The sequence below is a fragment of the Microcebus murinus genome, chromosome 12, assembly GCF_040939455.1.
Source record: "Microcebus murinus isolate Inina chromosome 12, M.murinus_Inina_mat1.0, whole genome shotgun sequence".
In the NCBI taxonomy this organism is placed as follows: Eukaryota; Metazoa; Chordata; class Mammalia; order Primates; family Cheirogaleidae; genus Microcebus; species Microcebus murinus.
This window is the reverse complement of record NC_134115.1, coordinates 1,984,611-2,007,707: the sequence shown is the minus strand read 5'-3', so window position 1 is coordinate 2,007,707 and position 23,097 is coordinate 1,984,611.

Genomic DNA, 23,097 nt, shown 5'->3' with positions numbered 1-23,097 from the left:
GTGGAACTGGCTGTGTCCACACACCCACGGGAGATGTGCAGGCAGGGCGCTGTGTGGAACTGGCTGTGTCCTCTCACCCATGGGAGACGTGCAGGCAGGGCGCTATGTGGAACTGAGTGTGTCCACTCCCCCACAGGAGACGGGCAGGCACGGCACTGTGTGGAACTAGCTGTGTCCACTCACCCACGAAAACGGGCAGGAAGTGCGCTATGTTGAACTGGCTATACCACACACCCACGGGAGAAGGGCAAGTAGTGCGCTGTGTTGAACTGGCTGTGTCCACACACCCACTGGAGACCGGCAAGCAGGGCGCTGTATTGAACTGGCTGTGTTCACTCTCTGACAAGAAACGGGCAGGAAGTGAGCTGTGTTCAACTGGCTGAGTCCACATACCCACGGGAGATGGGGAGGCAGGACGCTGTGTGGAACTGGCTGTGTCCACTCACTCTCTGGAGACGTGCAGGCAGGGCGCTGTGTGGAACTAGCTGTGTCCACTCACCCCTGAGAGACGGGCAGGCATAGTGCTGTGTGTAACTGGCTGTGTCCACTCACCCACGAGAGACGGGCAGTCAGGGCGCTGTGTGGAATTGGCTGTGTCCACTCACCCAATGGAGATGGCAGGCAGGATGTTGTGTTGAACTGGCGAGTCCACACACCCAAGGGATACGGGCAGGATGGGCGCTGTGTTGAACTGGCTGTGCCCACACACACATGGGAGACGGGAAGACAGGGCGCTGTTTGGAACTGGGTGTGTCCACTCACCCACGGGAGACGGATTGGCATGGCGCTGTGTGGATCTGGCTGTGTCCACACACTCATGGGAGACAGGCAGGCAGGGCGCGGTTGGACTGGCTGTGTCCACACACCCACGAGAGACGGGCATGCTGTGTGCTGTGTGGACTGGCTGTGTCCACTCACCCTCAGGAGACGGGCAGGCAGGGCGCTGTGGGGTACTGACTGTGGCCACTTACCCATGGGTGACTTGCAGGCAGGGCGCTGTGTGGAACTGGCTTTGTGGAACTGGCTTTGTCCACTCACCCATGGGAGTCGGGCAAGTAGAGTGCTGTGTGGTTCTGGCTTTGTCCACACACCCATGGGAAATGGACAGGCAGGGCGCAGTGAGGAACTGGATGTGTCCACCCACCCACGAGAGAGGGACAGGCACGTTGCAGTGTTTAACAGGCTGTTTCCACACACCCATGGGAGATGGGCAGGCAGGGCACTGTGTGGAGCTGGCTGTGTCTACTCTCCCAGGGTGACGGGCAGGCAGGACGCTGTGTGGAACTTTCTGTGTCCACTCAACCACGGGAGACGGGCAGGCAGGGCGCTGTGTTGAACTGTCTGTATCCACTCACCCACGGGAGACGGGCAGGCAGGGCGCTGTCTGGAACTGGCTGTGTCCACTCTCACATGGGAGACGAGCAGGCACGGTGCTGTGTTGAAATGGCTGTGTCCACTCACCCATGGAAGATGGGCAGGCAGGGCGCTGTGTAGAACTGGCTGTGTGGAACTGGCTTTGTCCACTCACCCATGGCAGACGGGAAGGTAGGGTGAAGTGTGGATCTTGCTGTGTCCACACACCCATGGGAAATGAGCAGGCAGGCCGCGGTGTGAAACTGGCTGTGTCCACTCACCCATGGGAAACGGGCAGGTACGGTGCTGTGTTTAACTGGCTGTGTCCACACACACACGGGAGATGAGCAGGCAGGGCACTGTGTGGAACAGGCTGTGTCTACTCACCCAGGGTGACAGGCAGGTAGGGCGCTGTGTGGAACTGTCTGTGTCCCCTCACCCACGGGAGACAGGCAGGAAGGGCGCTGTGTTGAAATTGCTGTGTCCACTGACCAACGGGTGACGGGCAGGCAGGGTGCTGTTTGGAACTGTCTGTGTCAACTCACCCACGGGAGTCCAGCAGGCAAGGCGCTGTGTTGAACTGGCTATGTCCACTCACCCACTGGAAATGGGCAGGAAGTGCACTGTGTTGAACTGGCTGTTTCCACACACCCACGGGAGACGGGCAGGAAGGGCGCTGTGTGGAACTGGCTGTGTCCACTCACTCTCTGGAGATGGGTAGGCAGGGCGCTGTGTGGAACTAGCTGTGTCAACTCACCCACGGGAGACGGGCAGGCACAGTACTGTGTGTAACTGGCTGTGTCCACTCACCCAATGGAGATGGCAGGCAGGGTGCTGTGATGAACTGGCATGTCCACACACCCAAGGGAGATGGGAAGGCTGGGCGCTGTGTGGAACTCGGTGTATCCACACACCCACGGGAGACGGGCAGGCACGGCGCTGTGTTCAACTGGCCGTGTCCTCGCAGCCACTGGAGATGGGCAGGCAACGCGCTGTGTGGAACTGTCTGTGTCCACTCTCCCACAGGAGATGGACAGGCAGGGCACTGTGTTGAACTGGCTGTTTCCACACACCCACGGGAGACGGGCAGGCAGGGCGCTGTGTGGAACTGGCTATGTCCACTCTCTCACTGGAGACGGGCAGGCAGGGCGCTGAGTAACTAGCTGTGTCCACTCACCCAAGGGAGACGGGCAGGAACAGTGCTGTGTGTAACTGGCTGTGTCCACTCACCCAATGGAGACGGGCAGTCACGGCGCTGTGTGGAACTGGCTGTATCCACTCACCCACTGGAGATGACAGGCAGGGCGCTGTGTTGAACTGGCATATCCACACACCCAAGGGAGATGGGCAGGCTGGGCGCTGTGTGGAACTGGCTGTGTCCACACACCCATGGGAGACGGGTAGTCAGGGCCCTGTGTTGAACTGGCCGTGTCCACACACTCATGGGAGACGGGCAGGCAGGGCACTGTGTGGATAATGCTGTGTACACTCACCCACGGTAGATGGGCAGGCAAGGTGCTGTGTGAATCTGGCTGTGTCCACACACCCATTAAAGAAGGGCAGGCTGGGCGCTGTGTGGATCTGGCTGTGTCCACTCAGCCACGGGAGACAGGCAGGCAGGGCGCGGTGTGGAACTGGCTGTTTCCACTCAGCTATGGGAGACGGGTAAGCATGTCTCTGTATGGATCTGGCTGTGTCCACACACTCATGGGAGATTGGCAGGCACGGTGCTGTGTGGAACTGGCTGTGTCCACTCACCCACGGGAGATGGGCAGGCAGTGCTCTATGTGGAACTGGCTGTGTCCACTCACCCACCAGAGACTGGCAGGCAGGGCGCTGTGTGTATCTGGCTGTTTCCACACACCCATGGGAGACGTGTAGGCAGGGCACTGTGAGGAACTGGCTGTGTCCACTCTCCCATGGGAGACGGGCAGGTAGGGCACAGTGTGGACCTGACTGTGTCCACACACCCACGGGAGATGGGCAGGCTGGGCCCTGTGTGGAACTGGCTGTGTCCAGACACCCACGTGAGACGAGCTGCCAGGGCGCTGTATGGAACTGGCTGTTTCCACTCACCCACGGGAGATGGGCAGGCAGGGCACTCTGTGGAACTGGCTGTGTCCACACACTCATGGGAAACGGGCAGGCAGGGCGTTGTGTGGATATGGCTGTGTCCACACACCCATGGAGACGGGCAGGCAGGGCACTGTGTGGATAAGGCTGTGTACACTCACCCACGGGAGATGGGCAGGCAGGGCGCTGTGTGGATCTGGCTGTGTCCACACACTCATTAAAGACGGGCAGGCAGGGCACTGTGTGGATCTGGCTGTGTCCACTCACCCACGGTAGACGGGCAGGAAGGGCGCTGTGTGGAACTGGGTGTGTCCACTCACCCACGGGAGACGGAAGGGATGGCACTCTGTGGAACCGGCTGTGTCCACTTAGCGACGGGAGACAGGGAGGCAGGGCGCTGTGTGGATCTGGCTGTGTCAACTCACCCATGGGATATCGGCAGGTAGGGCGCTATGTGGAAATGGCTGTGACCACTGACCTACAGGAGATGGGAAGGCAGGGCGCTGTGTGTATCTGACTGTGTCCCCACACCCACGAGAGACGGGCAGGCAGGGAGTTGTGTGGAACTGGCTGTCTCCATACACCCATGGGAGATGGGCAGGTAGGGCGCTGTGTGGAACCAGCTGTGTCCACTCACCCACGGGAGATGGGCAGGGAGGGTGCTGTGTGGAACAGGCTGTGTCCAGTCACCCACGGGAGATGGGCGGGCAAGGCGCTGTGTTGAAATGCCTGTGTCCACTGACCACGGGAGACGAGCAGGTAGGGTGCTGTGTGGATCTGGCTGTGTCCACACACCCATGGGAGATGGGCAGGCAGGGCGCTGTGTGGAAATTGTTGTGTCCACTGACCCCCGGGACACAGGCAGGCAGGGGGCTGTGTGGATCTGGGTGTGTCCACACACCCATGGTTGACGGGCAGGTAGGGCGCTGTGTGGAACTGCCTGTGTCCACAAACCCATGGGAGACAGGCAGGCAGGGCGCTGTGTGGAACTGGCTGTTTCCACTCACCCATGGGAAAAGGGGACACAGGGCGCTGTGTGGATCTGGCTGTGTGTATACCATCATGGGAAACGGGGTGGCAGGGCGCTGAGTGGGACTACCAGTGTCCACTCACCAACGGGAGACGGGCAGGCAGGGCACCGTGTGGATCTGGCTGTGTCCACACATCCATGGGAGCTGGGCAGGCAGGAGGCTGTGTGGATCAGGCTGTGTCCACTAACCCATGGGAGATGGGTAGGTAGGGCGCTGTGTGGTACTGGCTGTGACCACTGACCTACGGGAGATGGGCAGGAAGGGCGCTGTGGGGATCTGGCTGTGTCCCCAAACCCACAGGAGACGGGCAGGCAGGACGCTGTGTGGAACTGGTTGTGGCCACACACCCACTGGAGATGGGCAGGTAGGGCGGGGTGTGGAACTGGCTGTGTCCACACACTCACTGGAGAGTGGTAATCAGGGCGCTGTGTGGATCTGTCTGTGTCCCATCACCCTCGGGAGATGAGCAGGCAGGACGCTTTGTGGAACTGGCTGTGTCTACTCACCCACCGGAGACGGGCATGTAGGGCGCTGTGTGGATCTGGCTGTGTCCACACACTCCCCAGAGATTGGTAGGCAGGGTGCTATGTGGACCTGGCTGTGTCCACTCTCCCACGGGAGACGGGCCGACAGGGCGCTGTGTGGAACTGGCTGTGTCCACTCACCCACAGGAGATGGGCAGGCAGGGCGCTGTGTGGATCTGGCTGTGTCCACTCAGCCACAGGAGACGGGCAGTCAGGGCGCTGTGTGGAACTGGCTGTGTCCACTCACCCATGGGAGACAGGCATGTAGGGCGCTGCGTGGATCTGGCTGTGTCCACACACCCAAGGGAGATGGGCAGGCAGGGTGCTGTGTGGAACTGCTGTTTCCACTCACCCACGGGAGATGGGCAGGTAGGACGCTGTGTGGATCTGGCTGTGTCCACACACCCACGGGAGACGAATAGGTAGGGCGCTGTGTGAAACTGGCTGTGACCACTGACCCACGGGAGATGGGCAGGCAGGGCGCTGTGTTTATCTTGCTGTTTCTCCACACACACGGGAGACGGGCAGGCAGGGTGCTGTATGGAACTGGCTGTGTCCACTCACCCACGGGAGATGGGCAGGGAGGGCACTGTGCGGATCTGGCTGTGTCCACACACCCACGGGAGACGGGTAGGTAGGGCGCTGTGTGGAACTGGCTGTGACCACTGACCCACTGGAGATGGGCAGGCAGGGTGCTGTATGGGACTGGTTGTGTCCACAATCCCATGGGAGACGGGCAGGCAGGGCGCTGTGTGGAACTGGCTGTGTCCACTACCCACAGGAGATGGGCAGGGAAGGCGCTGGGTGGAACTGGCTGTGTCCACTCACCCACGAAAGACAGGCAGGCAGGGCGCTGTGTTGAACTGGCTATGTCCACTCACCACGGGAGATGGGCAGTTAGGGAGCTGTGTGGATCTGGCTGTGTCCCCACACACACGGGAGACGGGCAGGTAGGGTGCTGTGTGGAACTAGCTGTGTCCACACAACCACGGCAGATAGGCAGGCAGGGCGCTGTGTGGAACTAGCTCTGTCCACTCACCCATGGGAGATGGGCAGGGAGGGCATGGTGTGGAACTGGCTATGTGCACACACCTATGGGAGATGGGCAGGCAGGGCGCTGTGTCGAACTGGCTATGTCCACTCACCCACAGGAGATGGGCAGGGAGGGCACTTTGTGGATCTGGCCGTGTCCACACAAGCACGGGAGACGGGAAGGCAGGGCGCTGTATGGAACTTGCTGTGTCCACTCACCCACGGGAGACGTGGAGGCAGGGCGCTCTGTGGAACTGGCTGTGTGCACAATCCCACAGGAGACAGGCAGGCAGGGTGCTGTGTGGAACTGGCTGTGTCCACTCAACCACGGGAGACGGGCAGACAGGGCGCCTTGTGGTTCTGGTTGTGTACACACACCCATGGGAGACGTGCATGTAGGGCGCTGGCTATGTGCACACACACAAGGGAGATGGGCAGGCAAGGTGCTGTATGGAAAAGGCTGTGTCCACTGACCCACGGGACATGGGCAGGCAAGGGGCTGTGTATATCTGGGTGTGTCCACATACCCATGGTAGACGGGCAGGCAGGGCGCTGTTTGGAACTGGCTGTGTCCACACACTCTTGGGAGACAGGCAGGCAGGACGCTGTGTGGAACTGGCTGTGTCCACACACCCACTGGAGATGGACAGGTAGGGCGGGGTTTGGAACTGGCTGTGTCCACACACTCACTGGATAGTGGCAATAAGGGTGCTGTGTGGATCTGGCTATGTCCTATCACCCTCGGGAGACGAGCAGGCAGGACGCTTTGAGGAACTGGCTGTGCCCAATCACCCACCGGAGATGGGCAGGTAGGGCGCTGTGTGGATCTGGCTGTGTCAACTCTCCCACTGGAGACGGGCAGGCAGGGCGCTGTGTGGAACTGGCTGTGTCCACTCACCCACGAGAGACGGGCAGGCAGGGTGCTGTGTGGAACTGGTTGTGTCCACTGACCCACAGGACACCGGCACAAAGGGCGCTGCGTGGATCTGGCTGTGTCCACTTACCCATGGGAGACGGGCAGGCAGGGCGCTGCATGGATCTGGCTGTGTCCACACACCCACGGGAGACGGGAAGGCAGGGCGCTGTATGGAACTTGCTGTGTCCACTCACCCATGGGAGACGTGCAGGCAGGGCGCTCTGTGGAATTGGCTGTGTGCACAAACCCACAGGAGACGGGCAAGCAGGGCGCTGTGTGGAACTGGCTGTGTCCACTCACCCACGGGAGACGGGCAGACAGGGCGCCTTGTGGTTCTGGTTGTGTACACACACCAATGGGAGACGTGCATGTAGGGCGCTGGCTATGTGCACACACTCAAGGGAGATGGGCAGGCAAGGCGCTGTGTGGAAAAGGCTGTGTCCACTGACCCACGGGACATGGCAGGCAGGGGGCTGTGTATATCTGGGTGTGTCCACATACTCATGGTAGACGGGCAGGCAGGGCGCTGTTTGGAACTGGCTGTGTCCACACACCCTTGGGAGACAGGCAGGCAGGGCACTGTGTGGATCTGGCTGTGTCCATACACCCACGGGAGACGGGCATGTAGGGCGCTGTGTGGAACTGGCAGTCAGGGCGCTGTTTGGATCTGGTTGTGTCCACTCACCCACGGGAGATGGACAGGTAGGGCGCTGTGCAGAAATGGCTGAGTCCAATCACTCACCGGAGACTGGCAGGCAGAGCACTGTGTTGAACTGGTTGTGTCCACTCACCCACGGGAGATGGGCAGGTAGGGCGCAGTGTGGACCTGACTGTGTCCACACACCCACCGGAGGCGGGCAGGCTGGGCGCTGTGTGGAACTGGCTGTGTCCACTCACCCACGGGAGATGGGCAGGCAGGGCGTTGTGTGGATATGGCTGTGTCCACACACCCATGGGAGACGGGCAGGCAGGGCAGTGTGTGGATCTGGCTGTACCCACACACTCACCGGAGACGGGCAGGCAAGGCGCTGTGTGGATCTCGCTGTGTCCACTGACCCACAGGACACCGGCACAAAGGGCGCTGCGTGGATCTGGCTGTGTCCACACACCCATGGGAGATGGGCAGGCAGGGCGCTGTGTGGATCTGGCTGTGTCCACTCTCCCACGGGAGATGGGAAAGTAGGGCGGGGTTTGGAACTGGCTGTGTCCACTCACCTACCGGAGACGGGCAGGTAGGGCTGTGTATGGATCTGGCTGTGTCCACAAACCCACGGGAGACAGTAGGCAGGGTGCTGTGTGGTACTGGCTGTGTCTACTCACCCACGGGAGATGGGCAGGTATGGCGCTGTGTGGTTCTGGCTGTGTCCACTCACCCACAGGAGCCGGGCAGGTATGGCGCTATTTGGATCTTGCTGTGTCCACTCACCCACGGGAGATGGGCAGATAGGGCGCTGTGTGGATTTGGCTGTGTCCACACACTCACGAGAGAGTGGCAGGCAGGGCGCTGTGTGGATCGGGTTGTGTCCACTCACCCACGGGAGATGGGCAGGCAGGGCGCTGTGTGGAACTGGCCGTGTCCACTCACACACTGGAGACGAGCAGCCTGGGTGGCCTGTGTTCTGGCTGTGTCCACACACCCACGGTAGACGGGCAGGCAGGGTGCTGTGTGGAACTGGCTATGGCCACTCACCCACGGGAGACGGGCAGGTAGGGCGCTGTGTGGAACTGGCTGTGTCCACTAACACACGGTAGACAGGCAGGCAGGGCGCAGTGTGGAACTGGCTGTGTCCAGTCACCCACGGGAGACAGGCAGCAGGGCGTTGTGTGGATCTGGCTGTGTCCACACACACACGGGAGCGGGAAGGGAGGGCGCCTTGTGGTCTGGCTCTGTCCACTCACCCACGGGACACGGGCAGGTAGGGTGCTGTGTGGATTTGGCTGTGTCCACACACGCACGGGAGACGGGTAGTCAGGGCGCTGCGTGGATCTGGCTGTGTCCACTCACCCAAGGGGGATGGGCAGGTAGGGCGGGGTGTGGACCTGGCTCTGTCCACACACTCACGGTAGAGTGGCAGGCAGGGCGCTGTGTTGATCTGGCTGTGTCCACTCACCGACGGGAGACGGGCAGGCAGGGCTCTTTGTGGAACTGGCTGTGTCCATTCACCTACTGGAGATGGTCAGGTAGGGTGCTGTGTGGATCTGAGTGTGTCCACACACCCACGGGAGACAGGCAGGCAGGGCACTGTGTGGACCTGGCAGTGTACACACATTCATGGGAGATGGGCCGGCAGGGCGCTGTGTGCATCTGGCTGTGACCACACACCCATGGCAGCTGTGCAGGCAGGGCACTGTGTGGATCTGGCTGTGTCCACTCAGTCACGGGAGACGTGCATGAGGGCGCTGTGTGGATCTGGCTGTGTCCACTCTCCTACAGGAGACAGAAAGGCAGGGCGCTGTGTGGATATGGCTGTGTCCACTAACACACGGTAGACAGGCAGGCAGGGCGCTGTGTGGAACTGGCTGTGTCCAGTCACCCACCTTTGACAGGCGCTTTTTGGACCTGGCTGTGTCCACTCACCCACGGAAGACGAGCAGGTAGGGCGCTGTGTGGATTTGGCTGTGTCCACACACCCACGGGAGATGGGTAGTCAGGGCGCTGCGTGGATCTGGCTGTGTCCACTCACCCAAGGGAGATGGGCAGGTAGGGCGGGGTGTGGACCTGGCTGTGTCCACACACTCATGGTAGAGTGGCAGGCAGGGCGCTGCATCGATCTGGCTGTATCCACACACCCACGGGAGACGGGCAGGTAGGGCGCTGTGTAGATCTGGCAGTGTCCACACACCAATGGGAGACAGGAAGGCAGGGCGCTGTGTGGATCTGGCTCTCTCTACACACACACTGGAGACGGAAAGGCAGGGCGCTATGTGGAACTGGCTGTGTCCACACACCCACTGGAGCCGGGCAGGCAGGGCGCTGTGTGGAACTGGCTGTGTCCACTCACCCAAGGATGATGGGAAGTTAGGGCGCTGTGTGGAACTGGTTGTTTCCACACACCACGAGAGATGGGCAGGTAGGGCGCTGTGTGGATCTGACTGTGTCCACTCTCCCATGGGAGATGGGCTGGTAGGGCGAGGTTTGGAACTGGCTGTGTCCAAACACTCACGGGAGAGTGGCAAGCAGGCCGCTGTGTGGAACTTGCTGTGTCCACTCACCCATGGGAGACAGGCAGGCAGAGAGCTGTGTGGAACTGCCTGTGTCCACTCACTCACAGGAGACGGGCAGGTATGGCGCTGTGTGGATCTGGCTGTGTCCACTCACCCACAGGAGATGGGCAGGAAGGGCGTTTTGTGGAACTGGCTGTGTCCACTCACCCACGGGAGATGGGCAGGAAGGGCGTTTTGTGGAACTGGCTGTGTCCACTCTCCAACGGGCGACAGGCAGGTAGGGCGCAGTGTGGAACTGGCTGTGTCCGCTCTGCCACGGGATACAGGCAGGCAGGGCGCTGTGTGGAACTGGTTGTGTCCACACACCACGAGAGATGTGCAAGCAGGGCGGTGTGTTGAACTGGCTGTGTCCACTCACCCACGGGAGACGGGTAGGAAGGGCATTGTGTGGAACTGGCTATGTCCACTCACCCACTGGCGAAGGCAGGTAGGGCGCAGTGTGGAACTGGCTGTGTCCACTCAGCCATGGGAGACAGGCAAGCAGGGTGCTGTGCGGATCTGGCTATGTCCACTCACCATGGGAGATGGGCAGGTACAGCGCTGTGGGGAAATGGATGTGTCCACTCAGCCACAGAAGACGGGCAGGCAGGGCACTGTGTGGATCTGGCTGTGTCCACTCACCCATGGTAAAGGGCAAGCAGGGCGCTGTATGGATCAGGCTGTGTCCACACACCCACGGGAGACTGGCAGGCTGAACTCTGTGTGGAACTGGCTGTGTCCACACAGCCAAGCTAGACGGGCAGGTAGGGCCCTGTGTGGATCTCGCTGTGTCTACACACCCATGGGAGACGGGCAGGCAGGGCGCTGTGTGAATCTGGCTGTGTCCACACACCAATGGGAGACGGGCAGGCAGTGTGCTGTGTGGAACTGGCCGTGTCCACTTACCCACGGGAGATGGGCAGGCAGGGTGCTGTGTGGAACTGGCTGTGTCCCCTCACCCACTGGAGACGGGTAGTCACGGCACTGTGTTGAACTGGCTGTGTCCTCACACCCACGGGAGACGGGCAGGCAGGGTGCTGTGTGGAACTGGCTGAGACCACACACCCACGGGAGCCGGGAAGGCAGTGCACTTTTTGGAACTGGCTGTGTCCACTCACCCAAGGGAGAAGGGCAGGAAGGGCACTGTGTGGAACTGGTTGTGTCCACACACCACGAGAGATGGGCAGGCAGGGTGCTATGTGGATCTGGCTGTGTCCTCTCAGCCACGGGAGATGGGCAGGTAGGGCGCTGTTTGGATCTGGCTGTGTCCACTCTCCCATGGGAGATGGGCAGGTAGGGGGGGTTTTAGAACTGGCTGTGTCCACACACTCACGGGAGAGTGGCAAGCAGGGCGCTGTGTTGAACTTGCTGTGTCCACTCACCCACGGGAGACGGGCAGGCAGTGCGCTGTGTCGATCTGGCTGTGTCCACACACCACGGTAGACGGGCAGGCAGTGCGCTGTGTGGATCTAGCTGTGTCCACAAAACCGTGGGAGATGGGCAGGCAGAGCGCTGTGTGGAACTGGCTGTGTCCACTGAGTCACGGGAGACGGGCAGGCAGGGCGCTTTTTGGATCTGGCTGTGTCTACTCACCCACGAGAGATGGGCAGGTAGGGCGCTGTGTGGAACTGGCTGTGTCCACTCACCCAAGGGAGATGGGCAGGTTGGGTGGGTTGTGGACCTGGCTGTGTCCACACACTCTCGGTAGAGTGGTAGGCAGGGCGCTGTGTCGATCTGGCTGTGTCCAAACACCCATGGGGGCCTTGCAGGCAGGGCGCTGTGTGGAACTGGCTGTGTCTACACACCCACGGGAGCTGGGCAGGCAGGGCACTGTGTGGAACTGGCTGTGTCCACTCACCCATGGGAGATGGGCAGGCAGGGCACTGTGTGGATCTGGCTGTGTCCACATACCCATGGGAGATGGGCAGGCAGGGCGGAATTTAGAACTGGCTCTGTCCACTCACCCACGGGAGACGGGCAGGTATGGCGCTGTGTGGAACTGGCTGTGTCCACTCACCCACAGGAGACGGGTAGAAAGGGCGTTGTGTGGAACTGGCTGTGTCCACTCACCCACAGGCTACAGGCAGGTAGGGCACAGTGTGGAACTGGCTGTGTCCACTCAGTCACGGGAGACGGGCAGGAAGGGCGCTGTGTCGAACTGCCTATGTCCACTCACCACGGGAGATGGGCAGTTAGGGTGCTGTGTGGATCTAGCTGTGTCCACACACCCACGGGAGACGGGCAGGCAGGGCACTGTGTGGATCAGGCTGTGTCCACACACTCACGGGAGACGGGCAGCCTGGGCGCTGTGTGGATCTGTCCGTGTCCACACACCCACGGGAGACGGGAAGGCAGTGCGCTGTGTGGAACTGGCTGTGTCCACACTCACCAGAGACGGGCAGTCAGGTCACTGTGTGGAACTGGCTGTGTCCACTCACTCACGGAAGACGGGAAGGCATGGTGCGGTGTGGATCTGGCTGTGTCCATACACCCATGGGACACGGGCAGGCAGGGTGCTGTGTGGATCAAGCTGTGTCCACTCACCCACGGAAGATGGACTGGCAGGGCACTGTGTGGATCTGCTTGTGTCAACTCACCCACGGGATACGGGCAGGCAGGGCACTGTGTGGAACTCACTGTGTCCACTTACTCATGGGAGACGGGCAGGTAGGGCGCTGTGTGGAACTGGCTGTGTCCACTAGCCACGGGTGACGGCATGCAGGGCACTGTGTGAAACTGGCTGTGTCCACTCAGCCACGGGAGATGGACAGGCAAGGCGCTGTGTGGAACTGGCTGTGTCCACTCACCCACGGGAGACGCTCAGGAAGGGCGCTGTGTGGAACTGGGTGTGTCCACTCACCCACTGGTGACGAGCAGGTAGGGCGCTGTGTGGAACTGGCTGTGTCCACTCATCCACGGGAGATGGGCAGGCAGGGCGCTGTGTGGAAATGGCTGTGTCCACTCACCCATGGGTGACGGGCAGGTAGGGCACTGTGTGGATCTGGCTGAGTACAATCACCCACGGGAGACGGGCAGGCAGGGCGCTGTGTTGATCTGGGTGTGTCCACACACACACGGGAGACGGGCAGGCAGCACGCTGTGTGGAACTGGCTGTGTCCACTCAGCCACGAGAGTCGGGAAGTCAGGGTGCTGTGTGGAACTGGCTGTGTCCACACACCAAACGGAGACAGGCAGGTAGGGTGCTGTGTAGATCTGGCTGTGTCCACACACTCACAAGAGAGTGGCAGGCAGGGTGCTGGGTAAACTGGCTGTGTCCACACACTCACGGGAGATTGGCAGGTAGGGCTCTATGTGGAACTGGCTGTGTCCACTGACCCACGGAGACAGGCATGTAGGGCGCTGTGAGGTACTGGCTTTGTCCACTCAGCCACGGGAGACGGGCAGGCAGGGCGATGTGTTGAACTGCCTATGTCCACTCACCACGGGAGACGGGCAGTTAGGGCACTGTGTGTATCTGTCCGTGTCCACACACCCACGGGAGACGGGAAGGCAGTGCGCTGTGTGGAACTGGCTGTGTCCACAAACTCACCGGAGACGGGCAGGCAGGTCGCTGTGTGGAACTGGCTGTGTCCATACACCCATGGGACACGGGCAGGCAGGGCGCTGTGTGGATCAAGCTGTGTCCACTCACCCACATGAGATGGGCAGGCAGTGCGCTGTGTGGATCTGGCTGTGTCCACACACCCATGGGTGATGGACTGGCAGGGCGCTGTGTGGATCTGCTTGTGTCAACTCACCCACGGGATACGGGCAGGCAGGGCGCTGTGTGGAACTGACTGTGTCGACTCACTCATGGGAGACGGGCAGGTAGGGCGCTGTGTGGAACTGGCTGTGTCCACTCAGCCATGAGAGATGGGCAGGCAGGACGCTGTGTGGATCTGGCTGTGTCCACACAGCCATGGGAGACGGGCAGGCAGGGCGCTGTGTGGAACTGGCTGTGTCCACTGACCCATCGGAGAAGGGCAGGCAGGGAGCTGTGTAGATCTATCTGTGTCCACACGCCGATGATAGACGGGCAGGCAAGGTGCTGTGTGGACCTGGCTGTGTCCACACACCCACGGGAGATGGGCAGGCAGGGCGCTGTGTGCATATGGCTGTGTCCACACACCAATGGGAGACGGGCAGGCAGGGCGCTGTGGGGATCTCACTGTGTCCACACACCCACGGTAGACGGGCAGGTAGGGCGAGGTGTGGAACTGGCCTTGGCCACTGACCCACAGGAGACGAGCAGGCAGGGCACTGTTTGGATCTGGCTGTGTCCACACACCCATGGGAAACGGGCAGGCAGGGGGCTGTATGGATCAGGCTGTGTCCACTCACCCACAAAATACGGGCAGGCAGGACGAGGTGTGGAACTGGCAGTGGCCACTGACCCACGGGAGACGGGCAGGCAGGGCGCTGTGTGGAACTGGATGTGTCCACAAACCCACTGGTGATGGGCAGGTAGAGCGGGGTGTGGTACTGGCTGTGTCCACACACTCACGGGAGATGGGCGGGTAGGCCGCTGAATGGAACTGGCTGTGTCCACTAGCCATGGGTCACGGGCATGCAGGGCGCTGTGTGAAACTGGCTGTGTCCACTCAGCCACGGGAGACACTCAGGCAGGGCGCTGTGTGGAACTGGGTGTGTCCACTCACCCACTGGTGACGAGCAGGTAGGGCGCTGTGTGGAACTGGCAGTGTCCACACACCCATGGGAGACGGGCAGGCAAGAGGCTGTGTGGAACTGGCTGTGTCCACTCACCCACGGGAGACGGGTATGTAGGGCGCTGTGTGGATCTGGCTGTGTCCACACACCCACGGTAGATGGACAGGCAGGGAGCTGTGTGGAAATGCCTGAGTCCACACACCCACAGGAGATGAGCTGGCGGGTACTGTGTGATACCGGCTGTGTCCACTCAGCCACAGGAGATGGGCAGGCAGGGTGCTGTGTGGATTTGGCTGTGTCCACACACTTACGGGAGAGGGTCAGGTAGGGCGCTGTGTGGAACTGGCAGTGTCCACTCACCCACGGGAGACGGGCAGGTAGGGTGCTGTGTGGATCTGGCTGTGTCCACACACCCATGGGAGACGGGCAGACAGGGCGCTCTGTGGAACTTGCTGTGTCCACTGACCCACGGGAGACGGGCAGGCTTTGCGCTGTGTGGATCTGGCTGTGTCAACACACCCACGGGAGATGGGCAGGAAGGGCGTTGTGTGGAACTGGCTGTGTCCACTCACCCACTGAAGATGGGCAGGGAGGGCATTGTGTGGATCTAGCTATGTCCACACACCCACAGGAGACGGGCAAGCAGGGAGCTCTGTGGAATAGGCTGTGTCCATACAACCACCAGAGATGGGTAAGTAGGGCGCAGTGAGGAACTGGCTGTGTCAACACACCCACCAGAGACGGGCAGGTAGGGCGGGGTGTGGATCTGGCTGTGTCCACACACTCATGGGAGAGTGGCAGGCAGGGCACTGCGTGGAACTGGCTGTGTCCACTCACCCACGGGAGAATGGCACGTTGGGCGCTGTGTGGATGTGGCTGTGTCCACTCACCCCCGGGAGAATGGCAAGTTGGGCGCTGTGTGGATGTGGCTGTGTTCACACACCAACCGGAGATGGGCAGGTAGGGCGCGGTGTGGAACTGGCTGTGTCCACTCACCCACGGGAGACAGGCAGGCATGGAGCTGTGTGGAGCTGGCTGTGTCCACTCACCCATGGGAGACGTGCAGGCAGGGCGCTGTGTGGAGCTGGCTGTGTCCACTCACCCATGGGAGACGTGCAGGTAGGGCGCTGTGTGGAGCTGGCTGTGTCCACTCACCCACAGAAGATGGGCAGGCAGGGCGCTGCGTGGAACTGGCTGTGTCTACTCACCCACGGGAGATGGGCAGGTAGGGCGCAGTGTGGAAATGGCTGTGTCCACTCAGCCACGGGAGACGGGCAGGCAGGGCGCTGTGTAGATCTGGGTGTATCTGGGTGTGTCCACACACCCACGGGAGACGGGCAGGCAGTGCGCTGTGTGGAAGTGGCTGTGTCCACACACCCACCGGAGAAGGGCAGGTAGGGCGCTTTATGGATCTGGCTGTGTCCACACACCCAAAGGACTCGGGCAGTCAGGTCCCTGTGTGGAACTGGCTGTGTCTACTCACCCACGGGAAATGGGCAGGAATGGCGCTGTGTGGAACTGGCTGTGAACTCACACCCATGGGAGACGGGCAGCCTGGGCGCTGTGTTGAAATGGCTGTGTCCACTCACACACGGGAGATGGATAGGCAGGGCGCTGTGTAGAACTGGCTGTGTCCACACACTCACTGGGGTCGGGCAGGCAGGGCGCTGTGTGGAACTGGCTGGGTCCACTCAACCACAGGAGACGGGCAGGCAGGGCGCTCTGTGGATCTGGCAGTGTCCACACACCCATGGGAGACGGGCAGGCAGGGCGCTGTGTGGATCAAGCTGTGTCCACTCACCCACGGATGATGGGCAGGCAGGGTGCTGTGTGGATCTGGCTGTGTTGACACACCCACGGGAGACCAGCTGGCAGTGTGCTGTGTGGATCTTGCTGTGTCTACTCACCCACAGGTTACGGGCAGGCAGGGGGCTGAGTGGATCTGGCTGTGTCCACTCACCAATGGGAGATGTGCAGGGAGGGCACTGTGTGGAACTGGCTGTGTCCACTGAGCCACGGGAGACGTGCATGCAGGGCGCAGTTTGGATCTGGCTGTGTCCACACACCCACGGGATATGTGCAGTTAGGGCGCTGTGTGGAACTGGCTGTGTCCACTCAGCCTCGGGAGACGGGCTGGCAGGGCAATGTGTGGAACTGGCTGTGTCCACTCACCCATGGGAGATGGGTATGTTGGGCGCTGTGTGGATCTGACTGTGTCCACACACCCACGTGACACTGGCAGGCAGGGTGCTGTGTGGATCTGGCTATGTCCACAAACCCATTGTAGACAGGCAGGAAGGGCGCTGTGTGGAAATGCCTGTGTCCACACACCCACTGGAGATGGGCTGGCAGGGCGCTCTGTGATATCGCCTGTGTCCACCCACCCACAGGAGACGGGCAGGCACGGCGCTGTTTTGAACTGGCTGTGTCCACAAAACCACGGGAGACGGGCAGGCAGGCGCTGTGTGGAATGGCTGTGCCCACTCACCCACGGTACAAGGGCAGGCAGGTTGCTGTGTGGATCTGCCTGTGTCCACTCACCGACAGGAAATGGGCAGTCAAGGCACTGTGTTGAAATGGCTGTGTCCAATCACCCACAAGAGACGGGCAGGCAGGGCGCTATGTGGAACTGGCTGTGTGCACACACTCACGGGAGACTGGCATGTAGGGCGCTGTGTGGATATGGCTGTGTCCACTCAGCCACGGGAGACAGGCAGGTAGTGCACTGTGTTGATCTGGGTGTGTCCACACACCCACGGGAGACGGGAAGGCAGGGCGCTGTGTGGAATTGGCTGTGTCCACACACTCACTGGGGATGGGCAGTCAGGGCTTGGTGTGGATCTGGCTGTGTCCACACATTCACGGGAGAGTGGAAGGCAAGGCGCTGTGTGGAACTGGCTGTGTCGACTCACACACGGGAAATGGGCAGGCAGGGCGCTGTGTGGAACTGGCTGTGTCCACTCATCCACCGAGGACGGGCAAGGATGGCGCTGTGTGGATCTGGCTGTGTCCACACACCCAAGGGACACGGGAAGGCGAGGGCACTGTGTGGAACTGGATGTGTCCACTCACCCACGGGAGACAGGCAGGCAGGGCGCTGTGTGGAACTGTCTGTGTCCACACACCAACTGGAGACGGGCAGGCAGGGCACTCTGTGGAATGGGCTGTGTCCACACACCCACCAGAGACGGACAGGAAGGGAGCTTTGTGGAAATGGCTGTTTCCACACACTCACGGGAGAGTGGCAGGAAGGGCGCTGTGTGGAACTGATTGTGTCCACTCACTCATGGGAGACGGAAAGGCAGGTCACTGTGTGGATCTGGCCGTGTCCACACACCCACGGGAGACGGGCAGGTAGGGCGCTGTGTGGATCTGGCTATGTCCACACACCCACGGGAGATGGGCAGGTAGGGCGCTGTGTGGAACTGGCTGTGTCCACACACCCACGGGAGACGGGCAGGCAGGGCCCTGTGTGGAAATGCCTGTGTCCACACACCGACGGGAGAGTGGCAGGCAGGGCACTGTGTGTAACTGGCTGTGTCCACTCACCCACGGGAGACGGGCAGGCAGAACGCTGTGTAGAATGGCTGTGTCCACTTACCCACGGCAGACGGGCATGCAGGGCACTATGTAGAACTGGCTGTGTCCAATAACCCACGGGAGACAGGCAGTCAGGGCGCTGTGTGGAACTGGCTCTGTCCACACACCCATGAAAGATGGGCAGGCAGGGTGCTGTGTGGATCTTGCTGTGTCCACTCAGCCATGGCAGACGGGCAGGCAGGGCGCAGTGTCGATCTGGCTGTGTCCACTCACCCACAGGAGATGGGCAGGCAGGGCGCTGTGTGGAACTGGCTGTTTCTGCTGACCCATGGGAGACGGGTAGGCAGGGCTCTGTGCAGATCTGTTTATGTCCACACACCAACGGGAGACGGGCAGGCAGGGCGCTGTGTGTAACTGGCTGTGTCATCACACCCATGGGAGACGGGCCGGCAGGGCGCTGTGTGAAACTGCCTGTGTTTACTCACCCACGGGAGACGGGCAGGCAGGACGCTGTGTGGAACTGGCTGTGTCCACTTACCTACGGGAGACGGGCAGGCAGGGCGCTGTGTAGAACTGGCTGTGTCCACTCAACCACGGGAGACGGGCAGGCAGGGCACTGGGTGGAGCTGGCTGTGTCCACTCACCCATGGGAGACGGGCAGGTAGGGCACTCTGTGTATCTGGCTGTGTTCACTCACCCACAGGAGACGGGCAGGCAGTGCGCTGTGCGGAACTGGCTGTGTCCACTCACCCACGGTAAACAGGCACGTAGGGTGCAGTGTGGAACTGGCTGTGTCCACTCAGCCACAGGAGACTGGGAGGCAGGGCACTATGTAGATCTGGGTTTGTCCACACACCCACGGGAGATGGGCAGGCAGGGGGCTGTGTGGATCTGGCTGTGTCCACACACCCACGGGAGATGGGCAGGCAAGGCGCTGTGTAGAACTGTCTGTGTCCACACACTCACTGGGGACCGGCAGGCACGGCACTGTGTGGATCTGGCTGTGTCCACACACCCAAGGGAGATGGGCAGGTAGGGCGCAGTGTGGATCAAGCTGTGTCGACTGACCCACGGGCGATGGGCAGGCAGAGCGCAGTGTGGGTCTGGCTGTGTCCACACACCCATGGGAGACAGGCTGGCAAGGCGCTGTGTGGATATTGCTGTGTCCACTCAGCAATGGCAGACGGGCAGGCAGGGCTCTGTGTGGATCTGGCTGTGTCCACTCACCCACGGGAGATGGGCAGGTAGGGCACTGTGTGGAACTGGCTGTGTCTACACACCCACGAGAATTGGGCCGGCAGGGCGCTGAGTGGATCTGGCTGTGTCCACACACCCATGGGAGATGGGCAGACAGGACGCTGTGTTGAACTGGCTGTGTCCACACACCCACCGGAGACGGGTCGGTAGGGTGGGGTGTGGATCTGGCTGTGTCCACACACTCACGGGAGAGTGGCAGGCAGGGCGCTGTGTGGAACTGGCTCTGTCCACTCAACCACGGGAGATGGGCAGGCAGGGCGCAGTGTGATAAAGGCTGTGTCCACTCACCCAAGGGAGATGGGCAGGCAGGGCGCTGTGTGGATTTGGCTGGGTCCACACACTCATGGGAGACGGTCAGGTAGGGTGCTGTGTGGAACTGGCAGTGTCCACTCACCCACTGGAGATGGGCATGTAGGGCGCTGTGTGGATCTGGCTGTATCCACACAACCATGGGAGACGGGCAGGCAAGGGCTGTGTGGTTCAGGCTGTATGCACTCACCCACAGGAGGTGGGCACGCAGGGAGCTGTGTGGATCTGGATGTATCCACACACCCATGGGAGATGGGCAGACAGGGCGCTGTGTGGATCTGGCGGTGTCCACACACCCACGGGAGATGGGCAGGTAGGGCGCTGTGTGGAACTGGCTGTGTCCACTCACCCATGGGAGACGGGCAGGCAGGAGGCTGTGTGGATCAGGCCCTGTCCACTCACCCACGTGAGATGGGCAGGCAGTGCGCTGTGTGGATCTGGCTGTGTCCACACACCCATGGGAGATGGGCAGGCAGGGTGCTGTGTGGATCTGGCTGTGTCCACACACTAACGGTAGACGGGCAGGCAGGGCGCTGTGTGGAACTGGCTGTATCCACACATACATGGGAGATGGGTAGGCAGGGCGCTGTGTGGAACCAGCTGTGTCTACTCACCCACGGGAAATGGGCAGGCCGGGCGCTGTGTGGATATGGCTGTGTCCACACATGGGAGACGGGTAGGCAGGGCGAGGTGTGGAACTTGCAGCGGTCACTGACCCACGGGAGATGGGCAGGCAGGGCGCTGTGTGGATCTGGCTGTGTCCACACACCCTTGGGCGATGGTCAGGCAGGGCACTGTGCAGGTCTGGCTGTGTCCACAATCCCATGATAGACAGGCTGGCAGAACGCTGTGTGGAACTGGCTGTGTCCACTCACCCATGGGAGATGGGCAGGCTGGTTGCTGTGTGGATCTGGCTGTGTCCACTCACCCACGGGAGATGGCAGGGAGGGCGCTGTGTGGATCTGGCTGTGTCCACACACCCATCATAGACGGGCAGGCAGGGGGCTGTGTGGATCAGGCTATGTCCACTCACCCATGGGAGACGAGCAGGTAGGGCGCTGTATGGATCTGGCTGTGTCCACACAACCACGAGACGGGCAGGCCGGGCACTGTGTGAATCTGGCTTTGTCCACACAGGCACGGGAGACTGGTAGGCAGAGCAATATGTGGATCTGGCTGTGTCCACTCACCCACGGTAATGGGCAGTTAGGGCACTGTGTTGAACTGGGTGTGTCCACTGACCCGCCGTAGACGGGCAGGTAGGGTGCTGTGTGGAACTGGCTGTGTCCACTCACCCACAAGAGATGCCCAGTTAGGGCGCTGTGTGGAACTGTCTGTGTCCACTGACCCACGGGAGACGGGCATGTAGGGCATTCTGTGGATCTGGCTGTGTCCACACACCCATGGGAGACGGGCAGGCAGGGCACTATGTGTAACTGGCTGTGTCCACTCACTCACTGGAGACTGGCATATAGGGCGCTGTGTGGATCTGGCTGTGTCCACACACCCACGGGAAATTGTCATACAAGACACTGTGTGGATCTGGCTGTGTCCACACTCCCATGGGAGATGGGCAGGAAAGGTGCTGTGTGGATCTGGCTGTGTCTACACACCCATGGGAGACGGGCAGGCAGGGTGCTGTGTTGAACTGGCTGTGTCCACACACCCACTGGAGGCGGGCAGGTAGGACGGGGTGTGGAACTGGCTGTGTCAACACACTAACGGGAAAGTGGCAGGCAGGGCACTCTGAGGAACTGGCTGTGTCCACTCACCCACAGGAGACGGTCAGGCAGGGCACTGTGTGGAACTGGCTGTGTCCAGTCACCCACTGGAGATGGGCATGTAAGGCGCAGTGTGGATCTGGCTGTGTCCACACACCCACGGGAGACAGGCAGGCAGGGCGCTGTGTAGAACTGGCTGTGTCCACTCACCCACGGGAGACGGGCATGTAGGGCGCTGTTTGGATCTAGCTGCGTCCTCTAACCCACGGGAGACGGGCATGCAGGGCGTTGTGTGGATCTGGCTGTGTCCACACACCCACGGGAGACGGGCAGGCAGAGCGCTTGTGGAACTGGCTGTGTGCAGTCGGTCACGGGAGAAGAGCAGGCCTGTAGCTGTGTGGATCTGGCTGTGTCCAGTCACCCACGGGAGAAGGGCAGGTAGGGCAGGCTGTGGAACTTGCTGTGTCCACACACTCACACGAGAATGGCAGACAGGGTGCTCTGTGGATCTGGCTGAGTCCACTCACCCAGGGGACACGGGCAGGCAGGGCGCAGTGTGGAACTCGCTATGTCCACTCACCCACGGGAGACGGGCATCCAGGGTGCTGAGTGGAACTGGCTGTGTCCACACACCCATGGCAGACAGGCAGGCAGGTCGTTGTGTGCACTGGCTGTGTCCACTCACCCATGGGAGACGGGCAGGTCGGGTGCTGTGTGGAACTGGCTGTGTCCACTCACCCATGGGAGAAGGGGAGGCAAATGCGGTGTGGAACTGGCTGTATCCACACACAAACGGGAGATGGGCAGGCAGGGCACTGTATGGAAATGCCTGTGTCCACTGTCCCACGGGAGACGGGCAGGCTGAGCGCTGTGTGGAAGTAGCTGTGTCCACTCACCCACGGGAGACGGGCAGGCAGGGCTCTGTGTGGAACTGGCTGTGCCAATCATCCACGGGAGACGGGCAGGCAGGGTGCTGTGTGGAACTGGCTGTGTCCACTCACCCACGGGAGACAGGCAGGCAGTGCGCTCTCTGGAACTGGCTGTGTCCAAACACCCATGGGACATGGGCAGGCAGGGCGCTGTGTGGATCTTGCTGTGTGCACTCACCCATGGGGAAGGGGAGTTAGGGCGCTGTGTAGAACTGGCTGTGTCTACTCACCCAGGGGAGACGGGCAGGTAGGGCGCCGTGTTAAACTGGGTGTGACCACGAAACCAGGAAGGGCGGGCAGGCAGGATGCTGTTTGGCACTGGCGGTGTCCACTCACCCAAGGGAGACGGGCAAGAAGGGCACTATGTGGAACTGGCTGTGTCCACTATCCAACGGGAGATGCATAAACAGGGCGCTGTGTGGATCTGGCTGTGTCCACTCACCCACGGGAGACACGCAGGCAGGGCGCTGTGTGGAACTGGCTGTGTCCACTCAGGCACGTGATCCAGGCATGCCGGGCGCTGTGTGGATCTGGCTGTGT